This window comes from Lissotriton helveticus, chromosome 8, assembly GCF_964261635.1.
Source record: "Lissotriton helveticus chromosome 8, aLisHel1.1, whole genome shotgun sequence".
Taxonomy (NCBI): Eukaryota; Metazoa; Chordata; class Amphibia; order Caudata; family Salamandridae; genus Lissotriton; species Lissotriton helveticus.
Genome location: NC_136069.1, coordinates 746,828,553 through 746,851,199, shown reverse-complemented (window position 1 = coordinate 746,851,199; position 22,647 = coordinate 746,828,553). Strand labels below are relative to the sequence as shown.

At 49.2% G+C, this 22,647-nt stretch overlaps 1 protein-coding gene across 3 annotated transcripts in view; it reads left to right on the top strand.

Annotated features, from left to right (window-relative positions):
• Nucleotides 1-789: 789 nt before the first annotated feature.
• Nucleotides 790-22,647, top strand: part of LOC144772900 (interleukin-5 receptor subunit alpha-like) — a 367,784-nt gene continuing 345,926 nt past the window's right edge. For all 3 annotated transcript variants that reach the window (XM_078657581.1, XM_078657580.1, XM_078657582.1), the window contains exon 1: nucleotides 790-970. The gene's annotated coding sequence lies outside the window, so the exon portion shown is untranslated. The remainder of the gene's footprint in view (nucleotides 971-22,647) is intronic.

Here is a 22,647-nt window from a genome sequence, read left to right as displayed (position 1 = left end):
CTTTAGGTCCGTCTGAGCTAGAAACAATTTTTTGGTTACAATTTGCAGACAATGCAGCATATGATGGGTTATGTGGAAACTGGTGCCAATCCATAATTATGCTGATAACACCACAGCCACGGTATCTCATCATTCCAATTGCCCTGCCTTTTTATATAACCTCAAGGAATGTATTGCAAACAAACACTCCCAGATACTTCAAACATGCCTGTTTCAAAGCAGAATATTCCGATGTAAGAGTTCCAACTGATTTAAGGCTGAAAAAAAAATTATTGCGAGTAAGAAAAAGTGGGGCAAAAATGCAGCAAAATTTCCTTTTTTGCCGCACAGTTTTCATTTTGTAATATATGCTGCAATACCCTGGGGGGTCTGATAAAGGGCTCAGGAGGGGTTACAGCCCTCCACTTACACCTCCTCAGCTTTAGCACTGATGTGGACGTATGTCCCAGCGGAGGCCTTTCTGAGATGATGCGATGTGCTTCCTTTTATAAGACCTTTGTGATTGTGTGCCCGAATGTGTGTTTCACTTCGTTTATGAAACCTTGTTTTTGTTAACGCTTTTTCCCTTGTTCTAGTGTCTTTTTTGTATCTGGTGTCTCTCTATGCGCTAAAAGTTGTCCCATCTCCGCATGCTCTTCTACCTGCCTTGTACTCTCTCTATGTCCTCACATATGGGACTTGCTCTGATTCAGTTGATAAAGTCAACTTCCCATTTTTAGTATTACGCCACCCCAGACCGCAAGCACTGATGTGTTTTCAGCTGTGCTCCTACTGTACGTGGGTAGCGGCGTTGGCGGTGCTGCTAAAAAAACAGGCGATAAAACGTTGGAGCTCCGACTGAAATGGGACTAACTTTAGGGCTGGGTCACATGCCTACAGCTGAAGAGTGAGCAGACCCATCCATTGAGCATTGTGAGGAGTCGGTTCAGCATGTCGATTCCTTAAACAATTAAAAAACAACTCGGCTTCGGTGAGTACCGTTAATAACCCATGTGACTCTCGTGTGTTGTCCTCTGTTACTTCGTATTTTACGCTTATGCCATTGGGTTAGCTTTGTAGAGCTTTGTGTTGGGGGGTGCGCCAGGAGCTTAACAGAAGTCTGAATTTATACATTTTTTCATAAATGTTTTAAAATCTAAACATTAGTAATTTAATCATGTTAAAATGCAAACTGGTTAAATGCCATACAAGCTAACTTCTCAAATATATTTCAAGTAGTTGCCTCGTGCAAACCAACCATCTTCCTTTTTACTTTCTCTGCCCGTTAATGTACATGGGACATAATTGTCCATATGAACTCCTTACATGATCTGCAGCATGGATGTAGGTTGTAGCAGTTCGGGCTGGACTATTCCCACAAGGAATATGGTCAAGACTGATTTGCATATGGCTGGACCCAATCTGGAATGGTGTGGTGAGCAAAAGAATGATGGATTAAACCCAGAACCTTGTGACTGGGGTTGAATATTTGCATTGTCCAGCATTCTGTCAATCAATATTTCTTTTGCAAGGGATAATAGAAGTGGCATTCCATACCCTTTCACCCAAATGAAATCACAGGAAGTGACATCATATGACCGTGAACCTGATGAGGTCCCAGAAAATGATGCTACAAGACTTTTATAAACTGAGAACATAGCAGGAAGTGAGGTCACTGAAGTTAAGAACTGAGCAATGAGTGCATGCTCAAGAAAAGCTCAGCAGTTAAAGAAGTTTTAGTCACCACCTATATTTTAGCTAGCGTGCCACCAAGATATGACAGTAGCACAGCAATTACCTACCAAGGAACAACTATTGAACCACATATGTTGATGTGGCGTAATGGACAGAGCTGCCTACTTGGGACTTGGAGAACCAGGTCCGCCTCTCGGCGTGGGTAATTCTGGGCTAATCACTTAATCTCCCTATGCCTACCAAAAAATAAATGTGTCCTTGTATAATGTAACTGGTGCTCCTATAAAGCCTCCAATACCTTCAGGTCGAGATCGCACAGTATAAAACTAGAACAGAAAAAAACAAGCATTTTCAATGCAATAGGTCCCGCATTTGCGAGAGTTTGAGCTATTGGCATTGTAAATGAGAATGCCTTTTATTTATGTGTTTTGAAAACCTGCAAGTGGTGGGTAAACACACACTTGGTATTTATAGCCATTGTTTACGAGAAGAAAGGCTGGCAGTAACTGCAACTCTTTTACAGCCAGCCTTGCTTCTGCTAAGCAAGGACGACAAGTACAAAGTGCATTTTCACACACCACTTTGCAGGTTTTCAAAACACATAAATAAAAGGCATTGGGCCCGATTCACAAAGGTCAACAGAGACAAAAGTCTAACTTTACGACTTTCGGAATTCACAGAGGGCATTCACGAGTAGTTAAGTTAGACTTTTGTCTCCGTTTTGGTCTCAGTTAAACTTAAGACCAAAATAAAGTTTAACTGAGACAAAAGTCTAACTTTACTACTCATAAATGCCGTTTATGAATACTAAAAGTCGTAAAGTTAGACTTTCGTCTCAGTTTACCTTTGTGATTCGAGCCCACTGTCATTTACAAAGCCAATAGCTCAAACTCTTGCAAATGAGAAACCCATTGCATTGCAAATGCTTGTTTATTCTCTTGCTCTGGGAAACAAATCTGATGAAGACAGTCCCCAAAAATGAGCGCCAGTGGGTCCCACCTGCAACTACTGGCTTCAATTAAGCACTTCCATCATGTAAGAAGGTTTTAAAGGAGGCCTCCTACTTGTTCATTTAAAGACAGTCATAAAAGAGTCAGGGGGCACACAAACAGCATGTTTCACTACAGCACCACACCATTCCGGGCCTATCATAACCTGGCTCTATGATAGGACCTAAAACAATATAATTGTAGCTTTCATTTTGGCTGGTTTGACCCAGGAGAAGTATTGCAATTATGGTAATACAATAGACAACATTCTGGCTGTTTCTTTTGTAGTTATAGACACAAAAACTTGGCTCATCCGAACTGCTGGTCCCCAACTTTTGCCAGTGAGCTTAAGGTGCTTCAGGTCCGAACTTTTGGTCGTCTAGGTCTCCTTATATGTAACAATATCATCCATCTCAGCTGTACTCACCTGAGTAGTTTTGTGAAGCTAATGAAGACCGTAATAAGCATGGACCACTTTCACAACTGGAGTTAAAGCACTAGTATTTATCGAATTAATGGCAAGTGCTTAACATAAAAACTACTCTCTCTTGACTTACACTAAATTTTACATGGTTTTAAGCATTTTAAGCACTTTTTATTGATTTGTTTTAAAAAGCTAATATGAATGATTATTAATTCACTAGTGCAACTATCAATAACGATTATTCATTCATTAACTAGTGCAGTCAGCCAAGGGAAGATTTAGAAAAGCACCCTATTCTACATATGAAGGAAGACAGATAAAAGACGGGGTTAGAATAAGGCTCCACTTTCAACTCAATGTTCTGGAAGCAACACGGGCTATGTTTTCACTTCCCAAAAGCAGTGTTGCCAGCTCATGGTCTGATTAAGGGAGCTCTGGTTTGGGACGGACCTTAGATTTAAGGAGGTGTGCTGGAAGTGGGGCTAAAGAGCTTATGGCCAGTTGGCCAGTGTTGAGTTGAAGGCCAGGGTTATGAGCTATGTCATAGCTCCCAAGGGTCAGGCTAACCCAGAATGGACCATGGCCACTTCCGCCTACCACCTCACATGGTTATGAAGTTTCCTGCTGTATTGTACCTACAAACAATGTGTTATTTTGCAATAACTAAATTGCAGTTTCTTGTAACAGGCGCCAGTTAATAACTGTGGAATGCTGCTAAACTGTTCAACATTTTCGTCCTCACATTTCAACATTTGTTATATCTTATAGCCTTGAAACACGCCTCCAACAAAATGGAATTTATAACAAATACTTATGTACATCTAGAAAATATAGCCAAATTGAAACCGGTGCTTAAGTATGCCAGAAATTCAATATTTTACAAAAATTCTAGTTGGATTTACAGACTAGTTGTCTAGTCTATTCTGGATCTAGATATACAGCATGCAACCCAAAACAAGTTTGAGAGATTGACAAACAGATAAGCAATTTCATATAGGCACGCATCTGTGGAATTTTCTTGTACATGGTACACCTGTGGTACCTTCTTTCATTTAAGGGTATGAGATAATTTCTCTATGTCTGCTGACACATCCTGAATTGACTGTAATTTCTTTATAATTTGAGGTAATTAAAGAACCAACCTGGTGTAAAGTACACATTTTCTCGTAGAAGAGTTCTGGGAAAACTTTAGGCAATTCCTTGGATTCAATAGCTGCCAAAAACGAGGACACACTATGGGGGATTTTCACAAGGACCTATTTTTAATTTATCGCCACCTTAACGCATCAAAAGTGGAGATAGATCTAACACCCCATTCACGAGCTGGTGCAAACAGCAGACATCGCCTGTATTCCTGCGTTAACTGCCCCAAAATTTATCTCCACGGTGGACACCACCAACTAACCCTAATGAGATGCAGAGTAGGCGTTTCCTTGCAAAAACACATGAAAAAACCACAACACCACTTTCATAACGAACTGTCAGATCTGCAATGCGAAACAAAAAAAGGCGATAAGCCGCGGTAGCAGCAGGGAATTAACACCTGCATTTTGCTGGTGGTAAGCAGGACGACTACCTGCAGCATAAAAGGGAGCCCAGCCAAGGGCCACACCATAAGACCCACAGATGAAAATGATCATGCAACGCGGATACCCATGAGAGCCACAACACCCATCGCAACCCCCCCCAGGCCCCCCACCCCCCGACATACCTCTACTGTGCACGACACAAGAGCCACAATAAATGCATGATGATGCACAGTGCCAAAATAAATACACACATTTATGGCCAGAAGAACGAGAAACAGTCACAAAGCACTGAAGTAACAACCAAAAACTTTATTAAAACACAACACAAAACAGCAATGCGGAAACTTTTGTTGGCTCCACCAGGACAATCTGAATGACACAGCCTGGAGAAGAAAGCACAAAATCAGGAAGTCTGTCATGCGCACATCAAAGGATTGAGAAACAGAGAAGGAAAGTAAGTCATGTCGCAGTACAAGGTGAGTGCAGCGGAGTGTATTGGGGGTCAGTGGGAGGTCATGAAGCCATGTGAGGCACCAAGCAGAAACAGGCCAGGTGGCAGAAATAAATGCTACTGCCTCCTTCTGACAACACTCCCATCCACGTCCTGGTCTTCGTATGTGTGCTCTGCCCCACCTGTCGGTGTTGCAGTACCGGCTGTGGCACTGTGTGGCAGTGACACATCAGAGGCCAGAGGAGGATTGTCGGCCGCACTGTGTGGCAGTGACACATCAGGAGCCAGAGTGGATACGCCTGCCGCACTGTGAGGCACTGACACACCAGGGGGCGGAGAAGTGGATGGTGTGCTGGCAACAGCATTCATCAGCGCCACACCTTGTGGCAACAATGCCATGATGAGGATCTGCTGGGCATGATAGGTCACAGCTACATTACACTAATGTGCTGCAGTGGCTGCCATCCTTTCCGCCTCAATCCACCTCCATCCTTTCCGCCTCCATCCACACCATGTCCTCCATTGCTTGTTGGAGACTTTGGATCAGGCCGTGGGTGTCAGTTAGGGACTGGAGCTGGTCCCTGATGGGACCTAGACACCCATGGATGGTGTCCAGTTTGGTAGCCATGAGGCCGAACCCCACCTGCACCTGCTCAGCTGTCTCTCTCTGGCCCTCCAGCACACGGCACTGGAAGGCCATGTGTTGTTCCTGGGGGTCTTGGTAGACTGAAGGGGCTGTGGGTGCCTCCTGCTGAGTGGTTTGGGTAGTGGGTGGGGTCTCCTCAATGCAGCTGGCCTGCCCTGATCCTGGAAGCGAGTTGTGGATGATGTCCATGATGTGTTGGAGGGCTTGGGTGTCGATGCTGGGGTTGTCCTCCTCGTCATCAGTGAAGAGTGGCTGGGACTGCTGGGCAGGAGGTTGATGTTGCCTCTGCAAAGTGAAGGGGAGATGGTGTATCACAATGTGTCCACATGTATGTAGCCGCATGGTACATGTCGACATTCAAACAGCATGGCATTGTACATTGTGACAGTCTGTAGTTCAGGGGCATGACCCAGAGTCATTGTGGGTGTGCACTGCTTTATTGTGCATGTGTGCCATTGTGGCCCTCCCCACCCATCCCCCCAGTACCTGGTGGTCACTCACCTTGTTGTGTTTGTGTTGTGTCCTGTCGAGCAGTGTCCGTTCCCCCGACTCCGGCCACAGTCTCCACACTGATGACTGTCGACACCGGCTTCTCCATGTCATCCAGCACGTGCTGTGGCGCTGGGCTCATACCTCCAGTCTGCATTGCTGCCTTCTGGTTGGCTGCGAGTTTCTCTTTGGTCTTTCGCTTGATGTCAATCCATCGCCTCTTGGCCTCGTCCATTGACCTCCTGTGCTCTCCGATGGCATTCACCTTGTCCACAATATTCCGCCATATCCTATTTTTGGTTCCCAATGGCACGTTTGATGTGATGAACAGTTGTTGATAGTTTTCCATCACCTCCGTAATCAGGATCCTGTTTTCTTGTGGACTGAACTTCATCTTCCTCTTCTTCTTGTCCTTGCCCTTCACTGTCCCCGAGGTCCCAAGCTGGTCGTCTGGGGTGCTTGTGCGGTTGCGCTCATCCTCTGCACCTGCTCCAGCTGCCTCCATGGTGCTTGGGTGTTGGTCATTTTGTGTTTGGGTGCTTTTTCTACTTCTATAGTGATTTTTCCCGCCTGCCATGTGTGTGTTGCAGGCCTGGCGGTGCTTATCCCTGCTTTCCTCATTGCGCTTTGGCCCATCACAGGTTTTTTCGCATTATAGTTTGCGGTTTTATCTCCGTCGAGGTGGTTCTATCATGGACATTGGCCGCGATTTAGGCAGGCTATCGCATGCTACCGCCTTATTGGGAATTCCACGTTAACAGAGGGTTATTTTCCCACGATAGACTGCAATGTGTAAAGGTGCGTTAGCATTTTTTGGTGATGTTTAGCACATGTTCTTGTGAATATACCACTATGTGTTTATGAAATGTAATCTGAATGAATCTGTATGCACCATGTTTAGTGCATCTGTTTTCTTCACTGATAATCCTCATTCTCGTGAAAGTAATATTTTTGTATGACTTATTGTGTTCAATGTGACCACACAGGAAAACAGATGTAGTTAGAACTATTGTTTCATTTCCTGTTGTGACAGACTAGGCAAGAACGTTTCAGTGAAACACCAATCAAAGGATGAAATGCATTAACTGCGGAATGGATTGCACCTAAAAGGTCTGAGCACTGTGAAGCAGTAAGACATCTCTGTTATGGACATCTGTGCATTGCAAAAATAAAACAATTTCTTCAGAAAATTGCTCTCCAGTGAGCTCAACGCATAGACTTTTTCTGTTAGCAGCCGTGTACATCTAGAAACGCACTAATTTATAACTGCAGTGGCTTGCTTGTGCAACTGCAGATTATCAGATACCAGTAAAACGTCCCCATTTGAAGGGCAGAACAACCATGCAGAAGGCTTTTGCCACACACTTGGTCCATTTCATATTCCCTCCAGCAGGTACTCTGCACGTCCACTTAGAGCTTGGGGTTCATGTCATTGGGACACATGCCAGCATGAGGGTGTTTTACTGGAGGTCAGCCTAGCCCCTTCGGCGGGGTATCCAGCAGCAACATGGGAGAGATCCGCAGCCAGAAAGCCGACAGCCATGCACCCCATCACTGACCTCCTCGGGCACGGATCAATCACTGTAGGATATTCAATGCAGCACCTTCAAATATACCACCCTTCTGCGACTATAAAACAGTCCACACAAGACTGCAGTGGATTAGACACCTAATAATGTAAATCTTTATTTTGCGAAAAATGTTAATACTTGCTCAGGCGTAGTTAGGTGGAATTTAGATCACAAGTTGGCTGCACAACAAAGAAATGTAAAGATCTTTTTGCCGTGGCAGACACACACTGCCCGCGAGAGTGGCTGCTCTGGGTTTACCAATGAAAAGGCAGCAGACAGTTTAAAGGGCTTGCTGGCACGGTGGGGCACCTGAATGTTTGCTACTTAATTGGGCATTCTTAACTTCTTCAGACCTCAAGCAGTTTCCTTGTCAGAGAATGCCATTTTTATATGAACCATTTATTTTGAAGCAACACAAAGCCAGACTGAGTGGGAGAACGCAGAGGAAGGAGTCCACTCACTCGAAAATATAATCCGCCTGGAGCTCCTTCAAGGAAGATTGGGAAACAAAGATCACTTCTGTGGTGTAGGGAGGTGCACCCTCCCTTCCAGTGATGACCAGGACAAGAGAGTGCGTTTAAAGTAACTTTATTACTCCAGTAGGGGAGAGCTGACACGAAGGTCCTCGTGCGGCGATGTGGAATGGCTGGTCGCGTCACGTCACTCCCACAATGTTTTGCGGTGAGTCACATGACGTGGAACGACTAGACCGCAATGCTACACATCTTCCCCCTTAACAACAAAGACAACAAGAGCTGTAGCAGGGAGAGATAGAGAGAGAGAGAGAGCGAGAGAGAGGAGAGAGAGAGAGAGAGAGAGAGAGAGAGAGAGAGAGAGAGAGAAAGAGAGAGAGAGTGAGAGAGAGAGAGAGAGAGAGAGAGAGAGAGAGAGAGAGAGAGAGAGAGAGAGAGAGAGAGAGAGAGATAGTGTTCACAACTGGAATTCGCTGAATCCTTCGGTAAGCTTCACTGCACGGCCTTTGCGGGTGTGCTTGATGGATGGCCGGCTGCCTTGCTCTCATCCTCCGCTGCCTTTGTCCATCCTCGTACTCTCCTCTGGTTCTATGGTTTGGGTATCGGAAGCCTCTTGCGGGATGCCCTCAGAGTCAATGTTCGGACTGGGCAGGCCCCGTATTTGTCGCTAGGTTGTCTGTCCTTCTGCATCTGATGTGGTGCTGTTCCTGTTCCTCCTGGTAGCCTCTGTGTCTTTACCAACTGGATCTGTGGTCGGTGTTGCAGTCCCAGTGGTGCTGTTGCTTTCTTCAAGATCGCTGTTGCTACTGTCCATGCCCCACTGAAGGATTTTATTGCACCTGGCCATTCTGGATTGTGACCACACCTTGCCGTCGCTCAACAAAGCTGAACGTGTGTATGGCTCCACTACCCGTAGGGGCTCACTGAATTTGCTGTCTCCTTTTTGTCCTAGGTGATCCTTTTTGACTCGGACCCAGTCACCTTCAGTAAGCGTGGCTTCTCGTACATTATGCCTCTTATCATAGTGTGCTTTGTAGAAGGGTTAGGCCTTCTCAATGTTGCTTCGGACGATGGATGGGGACCATTTGCTCTTGAGACGCATTTTCATCCAGGCTGTAGTGTCTCTAGTAAACTGTTCTCTGCCTCTCAGAATGTTAAACGGGCAGTAGCCTGTGAGAGTGGGTGTGATGTGGCACACCCACTCTGTGATTTTGACTTCGGTCTCCAGGTTCTTCCCGGCACTGATTGCTGCCTGGACTGAACCCATGATCACCCCGTTAAAGCGTTCCACTTGGCCGTTACCAGCCGGGTGGTAGACAGGTTTGTGTTTTATCTGGATACCGTTGCCGCTGGTGAAGGCTGTCCACTTGGCTGATGTGAACTAGGGTCTGTTGTCAATGGTGATGGTTTTAGGAATGCCTTCCCTCAGGAGGATGCTGGTGAGGAAGGCGATGACAGTGTCAGAGTCCACAGATTCGCAGATTTCTACCTCTGGCCACTTCAAGTATCGATCCACTAAGACAATGAGGTGTTTGGGTGTGCCCCAGGAATCCAGAATGGGGCCTACGATGCCAATGTAGACATCCTCCCACGGGTTGTTGGGTGTGTTGAACTCCCCCATAAGTGGTCTCATGGTGGTGAGTGTTTTGTCAGCCATGTTGCAATGCCCGCATGCTCTCACGAACCTCTCCACTTGGTTGTCCATGGCCGGCCACCAGTACAGTAGTTTCATTCATCTTTTTGCTTTGACGATGCCCAGGTGGCCTTTGTGGTTGTTGTGGAGTATGCTGTCGAGTAGATCCTTCGGGGGCACCACTCTGTCGTCTCGTAGTAGAAATACTGAGTTGTCGCTAATAAAAAGTTTATCGTGGATCCTCCAATATTTTCTGAAGTAGTCCTTTGTGTGCTTCTTCTCTGGCCAGCTGTGTGTAATATATAGTTCCATCTGTGTTAGTTTGGTGTCCTGTGCATAGGCGTCTGCCCAATCCTGGGCACTGATGGTGTGTTCATGATCCATCATAAATGCAATGCTGTACTCGTCCCAGTCCGACTGCGTGACCATTCCTTCCATGGTTGCTGCTCTGCTAAGGAAGTCTGTGACCTTGTTCTGTGGGCCGGGGATGTATTCCACATCGTACATGAAGTCCAAGAGACGCAGTTTCATCTTCGCGATGTGTGGTGTGGCTGTCACATTGCCACTGGATGTGAGGACCTTGATTAGGGATTTATGGTCAGTGCGGAGCGTGAATCTGGATCCCCACAGATATTGCCGGAATTTCTCCATCGCCCAGATGGATGCTAGTATTTCCTTTTCGATCACGCTGTACTTCTCTTTGCTGGGGGTGAGGGATCATGAGGCAAACCCCACGGTTGTCTCCGTACTGTCCGTTGCTCTCTGGGAGAGAACCGCTCCCAATCCTTTGTCGCTGGCATCTGTGGTTAGGATGCTGGGAGAAGAACTGTCAAACCTGTGTAGGGGAATCACCCCGCAAATGTCACACTCGATGGCGGAGAATTCCACTTCTGACTCTTCGGACCAGGAAAAGACGGTGTTGTCTTTTAGCAGTTGATGTAAGCTGTGCGTTGTGGTCGCGAAGTTCCTGACGAACTTGCTATAAAACTCTGCCATCCCCAGGAATGAGCGGACCTATCTTTGCTTTTGAGGGAGGGTGTAGACATGATGGCTTCCACATTGGCCTTTTTTGGGTAGATGCCGGTGTTGCTGATTTCGTATCCTAGATAGTTCACTTTGCGTAAGCCGAATTTGCACTTCTCAATTTCTTCCGTGAGATTGTTGGCCACCAGCGTGTGCAGTACGGTGTGTAGGATGTCATTGTGTTCCGTCTTGGTCTTTCCCATGACAAGGATGTCGTCCTAGAAGTAGAGGACTCCGTGGATGACCTTGAAGAGTGTGTGCATGAGGTTTTGGAAGACAGCCGCCGCGGATGCGAGACCAAAGGTCATCCATTGGAACCTGTAGCAGCCGAAAGGCGTGATGAAGGAGGTAAGTTTCCGGCACGATGGATGGAGCGATACCTGATGGTAAGTAGCTTTGAGTTCAATGGTGGAAAACCATTTGACCTCCTTGGTCTGGGCTAGCAGTTCTTTGATTTTGGGCAGCGGGAACTTGTCAATGATGATGTTCTTGTTGAGTTCGCGGAGATCAATGTAAAGGCGTATCTTGCCGTTCTGTTTGCACGCCACCACCAAGAGCGCGAGCCATTCGGCACACTCTATTGGCTCAATGATGTCGTTGTCTTCCAGCCGTTTGAGCTTGAGCTGAACTGCCTCCCTGCAGTTGAACAGGATGTTCCGGACTTTGCGGGAGACAGGCACCGCTCCCTCTTTAAGCATTATCTTATGGGTGAACTTGGACATCTACCCGATGTGGCCGCTGAAGGCTGCTGGGAAGGTTGCTTTCACGAGGCTGGCGTGGATGAGTCGTCCATTGAAAGCACTTGCGTATCTCCACCTGGGTTGAGCTGTATGCCCAATTCTCCCTGGTCCGCCCACCCCAGGACTGAGGGGCCTTTCTGTGCGACGTTCAACTTAGCGGTCGTATGCCTGCCCTTGAACTCGAACAGGAGTCTCCGGTATCCCACCATGGGGATTCCTTCCCCTGTAGACGTGACTGGGTGGACGTCAGTGGGGTCAAGATGATTCCCCACCACATGGGAAAAGTCTTTTTCCCATATCTGTTTTTGGAGGACGGTGTATGGCAAACCGAAGTCCACTACCATGACTATCAGGACGCCCCCAATCAATACTGTGCATGATGGCTTCTTTTTGGTGATGCGCCGATGCCCAGGATTTGGTCCTCGATGCAGAGTATACAATCATGGTCAGATTGGTCTGCTCCTTCTTGGTCATTGGAGTCGTCTTGGACATATTTGACTGCAGCACTTCTGGGCCTCTGCCTGCAGACTTTGCTGAAGTGTCCTGTGACGCCTCAGAAGGAGCATTTGACAGGAATGCTGGGCACTTCTTGTCGTTCGCCATGTGGGATTGGCTGCCTCATCCGTAGCAGGTTCCTTGCTTGTCCATAGGAGTATGACTGGGCCCTTTGGGTCTTGACATAGATAGTCTATTGGATGCAGAGCCAGAATGGGTCACAGTTTTCGCGGTCGGGCTCTCTGTTCTGACACATTGCACACCATGGGCTGTTGGGGAGGATCCTTCTTGGCGGCAAGTACGCACTGTTTAGAAAGTTCGGCTCTTTTGACTATTGCGATGATCTCCGGCAGGGACATTTCACCACTAACCTGTAACTTCTCCTGGATACTGGAGCGGGTAGTGTGTATAATGATCTGGTCTCGAATTAAGTCATTGTGTAGAGTACCGAACTTGCAGTTGATGGCTAGCTTCTTGAGGGCTGCCATGTAGTCCTCCACTGATTCCGACTCGGTCTGCTTATGCTGGAAAAATTATACCGGTCGATGGCTGTGCATATTATGGGTTGGTAAGGGTTGTCCTGATCTTCCAGGGCATGTTGGAACACATCGTCATCTGTAGTAGCCCGGGTCTTCTTCACCATGTTCTCGTAAACACGCAGGCCTTCTGGGGCCAGATTGTGTAGGAGTATTTTATTTCGGCGTTTGCTCGAGAACGCCACCTCACCCTCATCTTCCAGCGCCAATAGGTAGTTCAGGAAGTACCCCTTCCAATCGGCCGACTTCATGGCTGGTTCTCCCGGCTTAGGTAGAAGGGTACTGGGTTGGTGAGTGAAAAGGTTTGTGCTCACATGATGCGGGCGGCGTGGAAGGCAGAAAGCCTTGATGTGGCGCCGAGGCGCCAAAGGCCGGTATTGGTCCAGCAATGGGCGTGCCCATAGGAGCAGGAAGCCTTAGTGTCATCTCCCCTGCGGCTTTGTGCTCTTGAGCAGGGAGTCTTTATGCCTTTTAGCTTGTAGCACCGTGCTCCAGTGTACTGTGGTAGTATGATCGTGCCACGCGGTCCGGTGGCTGTGTGCTCTTCGCGGTGGCAGACGCATGGCCTGGTCACGTGGCTTGCGGTGCAGTAGTGGAGCTCCTGGTGCGAGGGCTTCTCATGGGCCACACAGCCCCCTTGGGAGTAGGCATGGGGCTTGGTGGTTGATTGTAGGGTGGGGTGGGAGGCGCGTGCCAATGTACGTGCCAAGGGCCTCATCTGGTATGACTTGGGGACCCCCTCTTGGCAACGTGCCAGGCGGGATTCGGTGAGTCGGCCGCACCTGCGACTGTGTGATCGCCGGCTCTCCCCTACCTTGACAGTGGCCTGGGTGCGCTTCACGGTTCTGCCGCCTCGTTGCCACTGTGGTGTAGGGGGCTGCACCCTCCCTTCCAGTGATGACCAGGACAAGAGAATGCGGTTAAAGTAACTTTATTACTCCAGTAGGGGAGACCCGACAAAAAGGTCCTCGCGCAGCGATGCGGAATGGCCGCTCGCGTCACGTCACTTCCACACTGCTTTGCTGTGAGTCACGCGATGCTGAACGACTAGACAGCAACGCTACAACTTCCAAAACAATACTTTTCAGTAAACCTTAAAAGAAAGATGGGTTTAATGCAGGGTTTTTAAATAAATTATCTACCTATTTCTTTCTGTACACCCTTGTTGGACTTGGCCCTTAGGGCAGGTTCACCCCTAATCTTTTTGCTTTTATTTGTGACCCTGTGTAGTGATTTTTGGGTCTCTACGCACTTTTTCCCTGTGTCCCAGAGTAAAGTGCGTGCGTGTAGTATGCCTGGCCTGCTCTCCCATAGGAATGCATGGGGAATGTGTGTGTCCATGTTAGTTCCTGATGCGTGGGGAGTGCAGGCTCGAGTTTAGTATGTGTGAACTCGTGAGAGTGAATGCTGCGCGATGGTATGTGCGGCTTGTATGTGTCTAGAAGGGAAGTGCTACTTCTGGACATTGATGTATGTGTGCAGTGAGGGTGCTGGAGCGTGATTGGCTGGAGTTGGCTGGCATGCCAGGCTCCAGGAAGTCTGGATGGGTCTGCCCGGTGGTGAGTGTGAGATGAGCATGAGTGATGTGTGGGAGGAGTGCACCTGGGTCCTGGATGGGCTGGGTTTTTCCCCACACAATGCTGGCTCCGCCCCCTGTGGTTTGTCTAACGACCCAAGCCTCCCCAGTGAATGAAAGGGGTGGTTGGGCCATCAAGGGTACCCCCCAAGCCAGCTGCAACTAGTTTCCCCCCACCCTGCACCCTGAAACAAAGGATTTCTCTGTATAAAAATGGGGCTGTGTCCCCACAGAAATTGTTCTACTTTTGGATCCTTGCCAGAGGGGGCTGTTGCTGCTGCTGGGGCCAGGAGGACCGCCACTTGGCTTGTCTCCCTGCCTTGAGACCCAGTGTGCTGGCTCTGGCCCTGCCTTGCCTCCCTGCCTACCTCCAGACCCTTGCTGGAGCTGTACTTTGCCAGAGCGCCTGGAAGCGCTTTGTATTTGCCTTAAAAGCGCTGGCAGCGCTTTATTTCTGCCCCAGCGCTCAATAGCGCTTTGCTTCTGCCCTCCAGCGCTGGGAGCGCTTTATCTTTCCTCCCTGGCGCTGGGAGCGCTTCTCTTTGTCCCCTAAGCGCTCGGTGCGCTTTATTTTGATTATAGCGCTTTGGAGCGCTCTGCCAGGCATAGCGAGTGCCTACCTCGCTTTATATTTTAATTTGGAGGCCGGTGCCCACCCGGCATTGCCCCGTTTTATTTAATTTGAAGGCCGGTGCCCACCCGGCATTGCCCGACATCACCGCCGCAGCCCGAGTGAGAGGAGGAAGCAGCGCCCGCCTTCAAGCCCGGGCCGCGCTGGGATTGGCCCAGCCGGCCGAGCCCCCTTCGCGTCATCGCAGGAGGAGGAGGAGAGAGCCGGAAGGAGGAAGCAGCCTGCACCGACCGTCCCGAGGCTCCCGAGCACAGGAGGAGCCCCGGGGAAAGAGAACGTCCCTCCGCGGCCCCGGAGAGTCCCGAGGAGCGGGAGCTCTCCTCCAGCAGCCGCCGGACCCGGTGAGTGCCTGCAAGGGGAGAGGGGCGTCGGGACACATTGTAGGTGTCCGCCCCTCCCCCCGTAGTGCGATCTCGCACCCAGGGTTGTTTAGAGCCGATTGAGGCTCTTGGGACAGGGTCTTCCGTGTAAATTAGGGCGGCCCCGGTTGGCAGCGTGCCGCCCCAGCGACCCTTGGCATTTGTTCTGAGTCCCCCGTGAGGGACTCCAACGACCCCGCATTTTTGGTGATTGGAGCTCCGAGGCTCCTGGGGCAATTAGTGTGTAGAGCCCCGAGAGGCTCTGAGACCATTCCTTGTTGTTAGAGCCCCGAGGCTCTTGAGTGCCAGTCTATGATTTAGAGCCCTGAGAGAGGCTCGAGGGGGCAGTTCATTATTTTAGAGCGCTGAAGCTCTTTAGTGCCCATTTGCTTTGCGAGCCCAGAGAGGCTCTTAGGGGACACGAGTGTGGTCAGAGCCCCGAGGCTCCCACGCAGTATTTGCCCCATTGTGTTCTTGAGCCCCAGAGGCTCCAACGTTGCCCAGCTATTTACAACTGTCCAGCACTTAGTGGACAGTTGCTACGTTTAGGCTTTGTGTGCTGTGCTGCCTGCGCAGCCTCCCCTGACATTGAGACTCAGGGCATTTCCGCCCCTTGCAAGGCCAGTTGGCCTGGGGGACAATTCTAGTGTTGTGCTACGTGCACCCTGCGCAATTTATGATTTACTGCTTATGTGATTCCTGCGCAAAAGTTCTACCTGCACCTCTGAATGTGTTTTAATGTTTCATGTGCAATTGTTTGTTATTACCTTTGCTAAAAGTGACCTGCTTAGGTGATTCTTTATGTGTTATTCCCCTTTGCTAAAAGTGACCTGCTTAGAGGAATGTTTGTTGTTTACCTTTGCTAAAAGTGACCTGCTTAGGTAATTGTTTATGTTTTATTCCCCTTTGCTAAAAGTGACCTGCTTAGAGGATTGTTTGATATTACCTTTGCTAAAAGTGACCTGCTTAGGTAATTGTTTATGGTTTATTTCCCTTTGCTAAAAGTGACCTGCTTAGAGGAATGTTGATGTTTTATTGCCTTTGCTAAATGTGACTTGCTTAGGTGATTATTTTAGGTTTCCTTCCCTTTGCTAAATGTGACTTGCTTAGGTGATTATTTTAGGTTTCCTTCCCTTTGCTAAATGTGACTTGCTTAGGTGATAGGTTTTCCTTCCATAGGTCCTGATGATAAGGTCCTAGTTCCCTGCGTGATTTCCCTACAGTGTTTAGGGTGGCGTAGGAGGTATTTTCCCTTTACCAGTAGTTACTGGTTGTATGCTACATTTACTATTTCTGTGTTACAGTCATTATATGTTTATGTGCTAAGTGTTATACCTACAAGTGCTATTTCTAAAAGTGCATTCCCCTGACAGTGGTCCAGGTGGCCCTGTCTTGTACATAATCCCTTGTAAATCTTGCCCGTGCCTGTTGGCACATTGTAAAGTGTGTGTGTTATCTAATGTGTTTTTATTATTATAATACAAAGGCTATTTTTGATATAACCTTGTGTGGAGTTTCCTTTGTGGTGGGCCTAGGGTGTTGTCGCTGGGGTGCGCGCGCAAACGCTTTACACATCGCCTCCGAGATTAGCCTTGCTGCTCGCGTCACGTTACCTAGAGGGTGAGCAGGGGTTAACTTGGTGTGTAACTCCCTTGCCCTGACTTAGAAATGGTGATCCCTGACTGACTTTGGCGTGAGCGTTGGCCGGCCGGGGGTCCCGTTTCTAACATTGGTGGCAAGCGGTGCGGATTGGACTTGCGTTTGCGCTGTACCACAGTGGCGACAGGCCACACTACAAAACTCTGCAATTTTAGATAACCACATTTTTGGGGATTATTGTTTTTTAGGGAAGATAGGTATTGCTTCTCCTGAAATGTGTCATTTTGTAATTTCTGTCCAGTACATTTGTTCCCCGCCCTGCTTCCAGAGTTTGGTACCTGTGTCACTTATGGTCAGGTTGAGAAGTCAGGGGTGGTAGAAACTGCCTTACCGGTCCGAGGGGAGGGTGTGTGTGAATGAGTGGTGTGTTACACTGGACAGAGGAGTGCAAGTTCTCTGAGATAGGAATCTTGCTGATTTTTGTAATTGTGTACTCCTGTGTAAGCTCAGACCCCCAGGTTCCCTGTGTCAAACTCTTCTTGAGAACGTCCTGCCAAGATGGAGCTTGTCTTTGATCTCAGTTATCTAGTTTGGTACAATACGCAGGAGTTGGAAGGGTTCTGTAGAGAGAGAGACATAGGGGTGGATGGGTCAGATACTAAGTACGAACTTAGGAACTACCTGGTCCAATGGTGTAAGGTACAAAGGGATCTTGAGCGCAGTGAGGAGAGGGCCCGGGCCGCACGCCATGAGGGTGGTGAGTCTGTGGGGAGCCCTGAAAAATGTGAAGTGAATGAGGATGACAGTGATTGGGCACCAGCAGATAGTGAGGACCCCATAGATAGGGAGTCCCTTGCTGTGTCCAGTGTCAGTATCAGTGCCCCATCCCTTTCCCTGTCCCCAGAAGAGTGGTTGGATAGGAGGGAAGAGCGGGAGCATCAGCTAGCGATGGAACAGCTCAGGTTGGAGCACGCCAAGCTGGAGGCTGAAAGGGCCTTGTTCAGGGAGAAGGTAACCCTAGAGAGTAGGTTATCCCCTGAGTGCAGTTGTGGTTTTCTGGATTCCCCAGGGAGGGTTGAATCCAGTGGTGGCAGCTATTTAAGTGTTAGTGTAGACAGTCCTACTCCCAGTTTCCCGAGTGTGGTACCTGTTTCCCCAGAGGAGGAGAACAGGTTGAAATTCAGGAACCTTAGGAAACTGTCTCACCAGTCTTGGGAAGAGTTTGTGGATGAATGTCAAGATGCACTGTCTGATTGGCTAGAGGTTCACATGGGAACTGAGTTTACCAAGCTATTTGATCTGGTTCTAAGAGAGCAGGTGCTCAATAGTTGTTTGCCAGGGTTGCGCCAACACCTGTTGGAATATGGGTTGACTGATCCAAACACCCTCGCAGAGGAAGCAGAGCGCTGGGACAGTGCGAGAGGTTCTTTAGAGTCATTAGTGAGTGATTCCAACAATAGTGGGTCAGGTGTCTTCCAGCCCAGTGTGGTGGAGGAGGGTGAGAGTAGCTCAGCTAGGTCCCAGGTTAGTGAGGAGGGTGTAGCGGCTGACTGCCTGTCTCGCGGGAGTGAGTGTGTGACCGAGAGTCCCCAGACGCCCGAAGCCCTGTCACAGAGCCTGGATGGTTTCTTTAGGGAACACCAGGATGGGAACCTAGGCTTGCCTGTTAGTTCACTTGAGGGAGATCTCCTAGTGTGTAGAGGACCTGGAGCATCTGTAAGCGGAGCTTCTATGGTTCTAGAGTCTGGCAGTACCGCTCCGGTAGGGAGGGTACAGGAGTCCAGCGAAAAGAGTGATTGGGGAATAGTATGTGAGTCCCCAGAAGTCCTGGAGTGCCAGGCATTGGTTCCACCAAAGGTTCTAGACCGGAGGTTGGAAGGCCAGGTTCAGGATCCGCCTGACCTGAAGGGTGGGACTACTGTAATCAGTGTCTTGACCAGTTCTTCATCCAGAGGTACCGCCCCGGTTGGGAGGGAGCAGGACTCTGGAAGGGGGTGTAGAGGGTGGGAGAGCCCACCTCTGACCCCGGTGCAACCTAAGGGGTTAAACCCTAGGTTGGGAGGATTGTGTTTAGAGGGTACCCCTCGCAGGAGGACGAGGAACCCTAGAAGAAGAGGTAGGGGGAGGAGAGCCTTCCCTGAGACTCCTGGTCCACCTAAGGTTGTAGACCCTAGGCTGGAGAACCAGTGGCAGTCTATCCCTGTCTTGCAGACAGGAAGGGTGGAAAATGGCTATTATGTGCCAGGGGTTACTACCCCCCACTTTGTGAGTAGGCAGGATCCAGTGGCACCTGGGTGGCCTAGGGCCTGGTCCTGGCCGAGGACAGCTGGAGAGTACCAGTGGGGTTCCCCAGTTAGTCCCTACAGTAGTTTTAGAAGGAACCCTAGGGGTTCACCGTGGCGTAAAACAGGAGGGTGTCCCTGCAGTTGTGGGCCCGCGTCCGTGTTTTAACGCCCCAAGCAGGGAAGTCCATCACGGTGGTGATTGGTCTGCCCTGCGTTTTGGCTGGAAGGGGGTTGTGTTGGACTTGGGCCTTAGGGCAGGTTCACCCCTAATCTTTTTGCTTTTATTTGTGACCCTGTGTAGTGATTTTTGGGTCTTGGCGCACTTTTTCCCTGTGTCCCAGAGTAAAGTGCGTGCGTGTAGTATGGCTGGCCTGCCCTCCCATAGGAATGCATGGAGAATGTGTGTGTCCATGTTAGTTCCTGATGTGTGGGGAGTGCAGGCTCGAGTTTGGTATGTATGAACTCGTGAGAATGAATGCTGCGCAATGGTATGTGCGGCTTGTATGTGTCTAGAAGGGAAGTGCTACTTCTGGACATTGATGTATGTGTGCAGTGAGGATACTGGAGCGTGATTGGCTGGAGCTGGCTGGCATGCCAGGCTCCAGGAAGTCTGGATGGGTCTGCCCGGTGGTGAGTGTGAGATCAGCATGAGTGATGTGTGGGAGGAGTGCACCTGGGTCCTGGATGGGCTGGGTTTTTCCCCACACAATGCTGGCTCCGCCCCCCTGTGGTTTGTCTAATGACCCAAGCCTCCCCAGTGAATGAAAGGGGTGGTTGGGCCATCAAGGGTACCCCCCAAGCCAGCTGCAACTGGTTTCCCCCCACCCTGCACCCTGAAACAAAGGATTTCTCTGTATAAAAACGGGGCTGTGTCCCCACAGAAATTGTTCTACTTTTGGATCCTTGCCAGAGGGGGCTGTTGCTGCTGCTGGGGCCAGGAGGACCGCCACTTGGCTTGTCTCCCTGCCTGGAGACCCAGTGTGCTGGCTCTGGCCCTGCCTTGCCCCCCTGCCTACCTCCAGACCCTTGCTGGAGCTGTACTTTGCCAGAGCGCCTGGAAGCGCTTTGTATTTGCCTTATAAGCGCTGGCAGCGCTTTATTTCTTTATTCTTTATTTCCCTTGCTCATTGCACCATCAGGATTCAAGCAAGCCGGGCCGACGACGCCTGAAATGGCAGAAACCGGTCCTCGGAAGCTTGTTTCCTTCCTAGTATAAGAATTGGCTTGGTAGTTTGGTTTGCCCTGTTCCCATCATGCACTGGGACAGGAACAGACTAATTTGCATATAGCCAAGTTCTGAGCTGGGATGGTGCAGTGAGCTAAAAAACGGTGATGGATCAAGCCCTGATCTTTGGACTGGGTAAGAGTGGTCTGCTTAATTCAGGCACTCTGTTCATCACCACCCCCTTTTCTGAATCATTTTGTCCACCATAAGCGTGGAAGGGTATACTCAGATGTGAGTCCCTTGCTCATTGCACCATCAGGATTCAAGCAAGCCGGGCCGACGACGCCTGAAATGGCAGAAACCGGTCCCCGGAAGCTTGTTTCCTTCCCAGTATAAGAATTGGCTTGGTAGTTTGGTTTGCCCTGTTCCCATCATGCACTGGGACAGGAACAGACTAATTTGCATATAGCCAAGTTCTGAGCTGGGATGGTGCAGTGAGCTAAAAAACGGTGATGGATCAAGCCCTGATCTTTGGACTGGGTAAGAGTGGTCTGCTTAATTCAGGCACTCTGTTCATCACCACCCCCTTTTCTGAATCATTTTGTCCACCATAAGCGTGGAAGGGTATACTCAGATGTGAGTCCCTTGCTCATTGCACCATCAGGATTCAAGCAAGCCGGGCCGACAACGCCTGAAATGGCAGAAACCGGTCCCCGGAAGCTTGTTTCCTTCCCAGTATAAGAATTGGCTTGGTAGTTTGGTTTGCCCTGTTCCCATCATGCACTGGGACAGGAACAGACTAATTTGCATATAGCCAAGTTCTGAGCTGGGATGGTGCAGTGAGCTAAAAAACGGTGACGGATCAAGCCCTGATCTTTGGACTGGGTAAGAGTGGTCTGCTTAATTCAGGCACTCTGTTCATCACCACCCCCTTTTCTGAATCATTTTGTCCACCATAAGCGTGGAAGGGTATACTCAGATGTGAGTCCCTTGCTCATTGCACCATCAGGATTCAAGCAAGCCGGGCCGACGACGCCTGAAATGGCAGAAACCGGTCCCCGGAAGCTTGTTTCCTTCCCAGTATAAGAATTGGCTTGGTAGTTTGGTTTGCCCTGTTCCCATCATGCACTGGGACAGGAACAGACTAATTTGCATATAGCCAAGTTCTGAGCTGGGATGGTGCAGTGAGCTAAAAAACGGTGATGGATCAAGCCCTGATCTTTGGACTGGGTAAGAGTGGTCTGCTTAATTCAGGCACTCTGTTCATCACCACCCCCTTTTCTGAATCATTTTGTCCACCATAAGCGTGGAAGGGTATACTCAGATGTGAGTCCCTTGCTCATTGCACCATCAGGATTCAAGCAAGCCGGGCCGACGACGCCTGAAATGGCAGAAACCGGTCCCCGGAAGCTTGTTTCCTTCCCAGTATAAGAATTGGCTTGGTAGTTTGGTTTGCCCTGTTCCCATCATGCACTGGGACAGGAACAGACTAATTTGCATATAGCCAAGTTCTGAGCTGGGATGGTGCAGTGAGCTAAAAAACGGTGATGGATCAAGCCCTGATCTTTGGACTGGGTAAGAGTGGTCTGCTTAATTCAGGCACTCTGTTCATCACCACCCCCTTTTCTGAATCATTTTGTCCACCATAAGCGTGGAAGGGTATACTCAGATGTGAGTCCCTTGCTCATTGCACCATCAGGATTCAAGTAAGCCGGGCCGACGATGCCTGAAATGGCAGAAAACGGTCCCCGGAAGCTTGTTTCCTTCCCAGTATAAGAATTGGCTTGGTAGTTTGGTTTGCCCTGTTCCCATCATGCACTGGGACAGGAACAGACTAATTTGCATATAGCCAAGTTCTGAGCTGGGATGGTGCAGTGAGCTAAAAAACGGTGATGGATCAAGCCCTGATCTATGGACTGGGTAAGAGTGGTCTGCTTAATTCAGGCACTCTGTTCATCACCACCCCCTTTTCTGAATCATTTTGTCCACCATAAGCGTGGAAGGGTATACTCAGATGTGAGTCCCTTGCTCATTGCACCATCAGGATTCAAGCAAGCCGGGCCGACGACGCCTGAAATGGCAGAAACCGGTCCCCGGAAGCTTGTTTCCTTCCCAGTATAAGAATTGGCTTGGTAGTTTGGTTTGCCCTGTTCCCATCATGCACTGGGACAGGAACAGACTAATTTGCATATAGCCAAGTTCTGAGTTGGGATGGTGCAGTGAGATAAAAAACGGTGATGGATCAAGCCCTGATCTTTGGACTGGGTAAGAGTGGTCTGCTTAATTCAGGCACTCTGTTCATCACCACCCCCTTTTCTGAATCATTTTGTCCACCATAAGCGTGGAAGGGTATACTCAG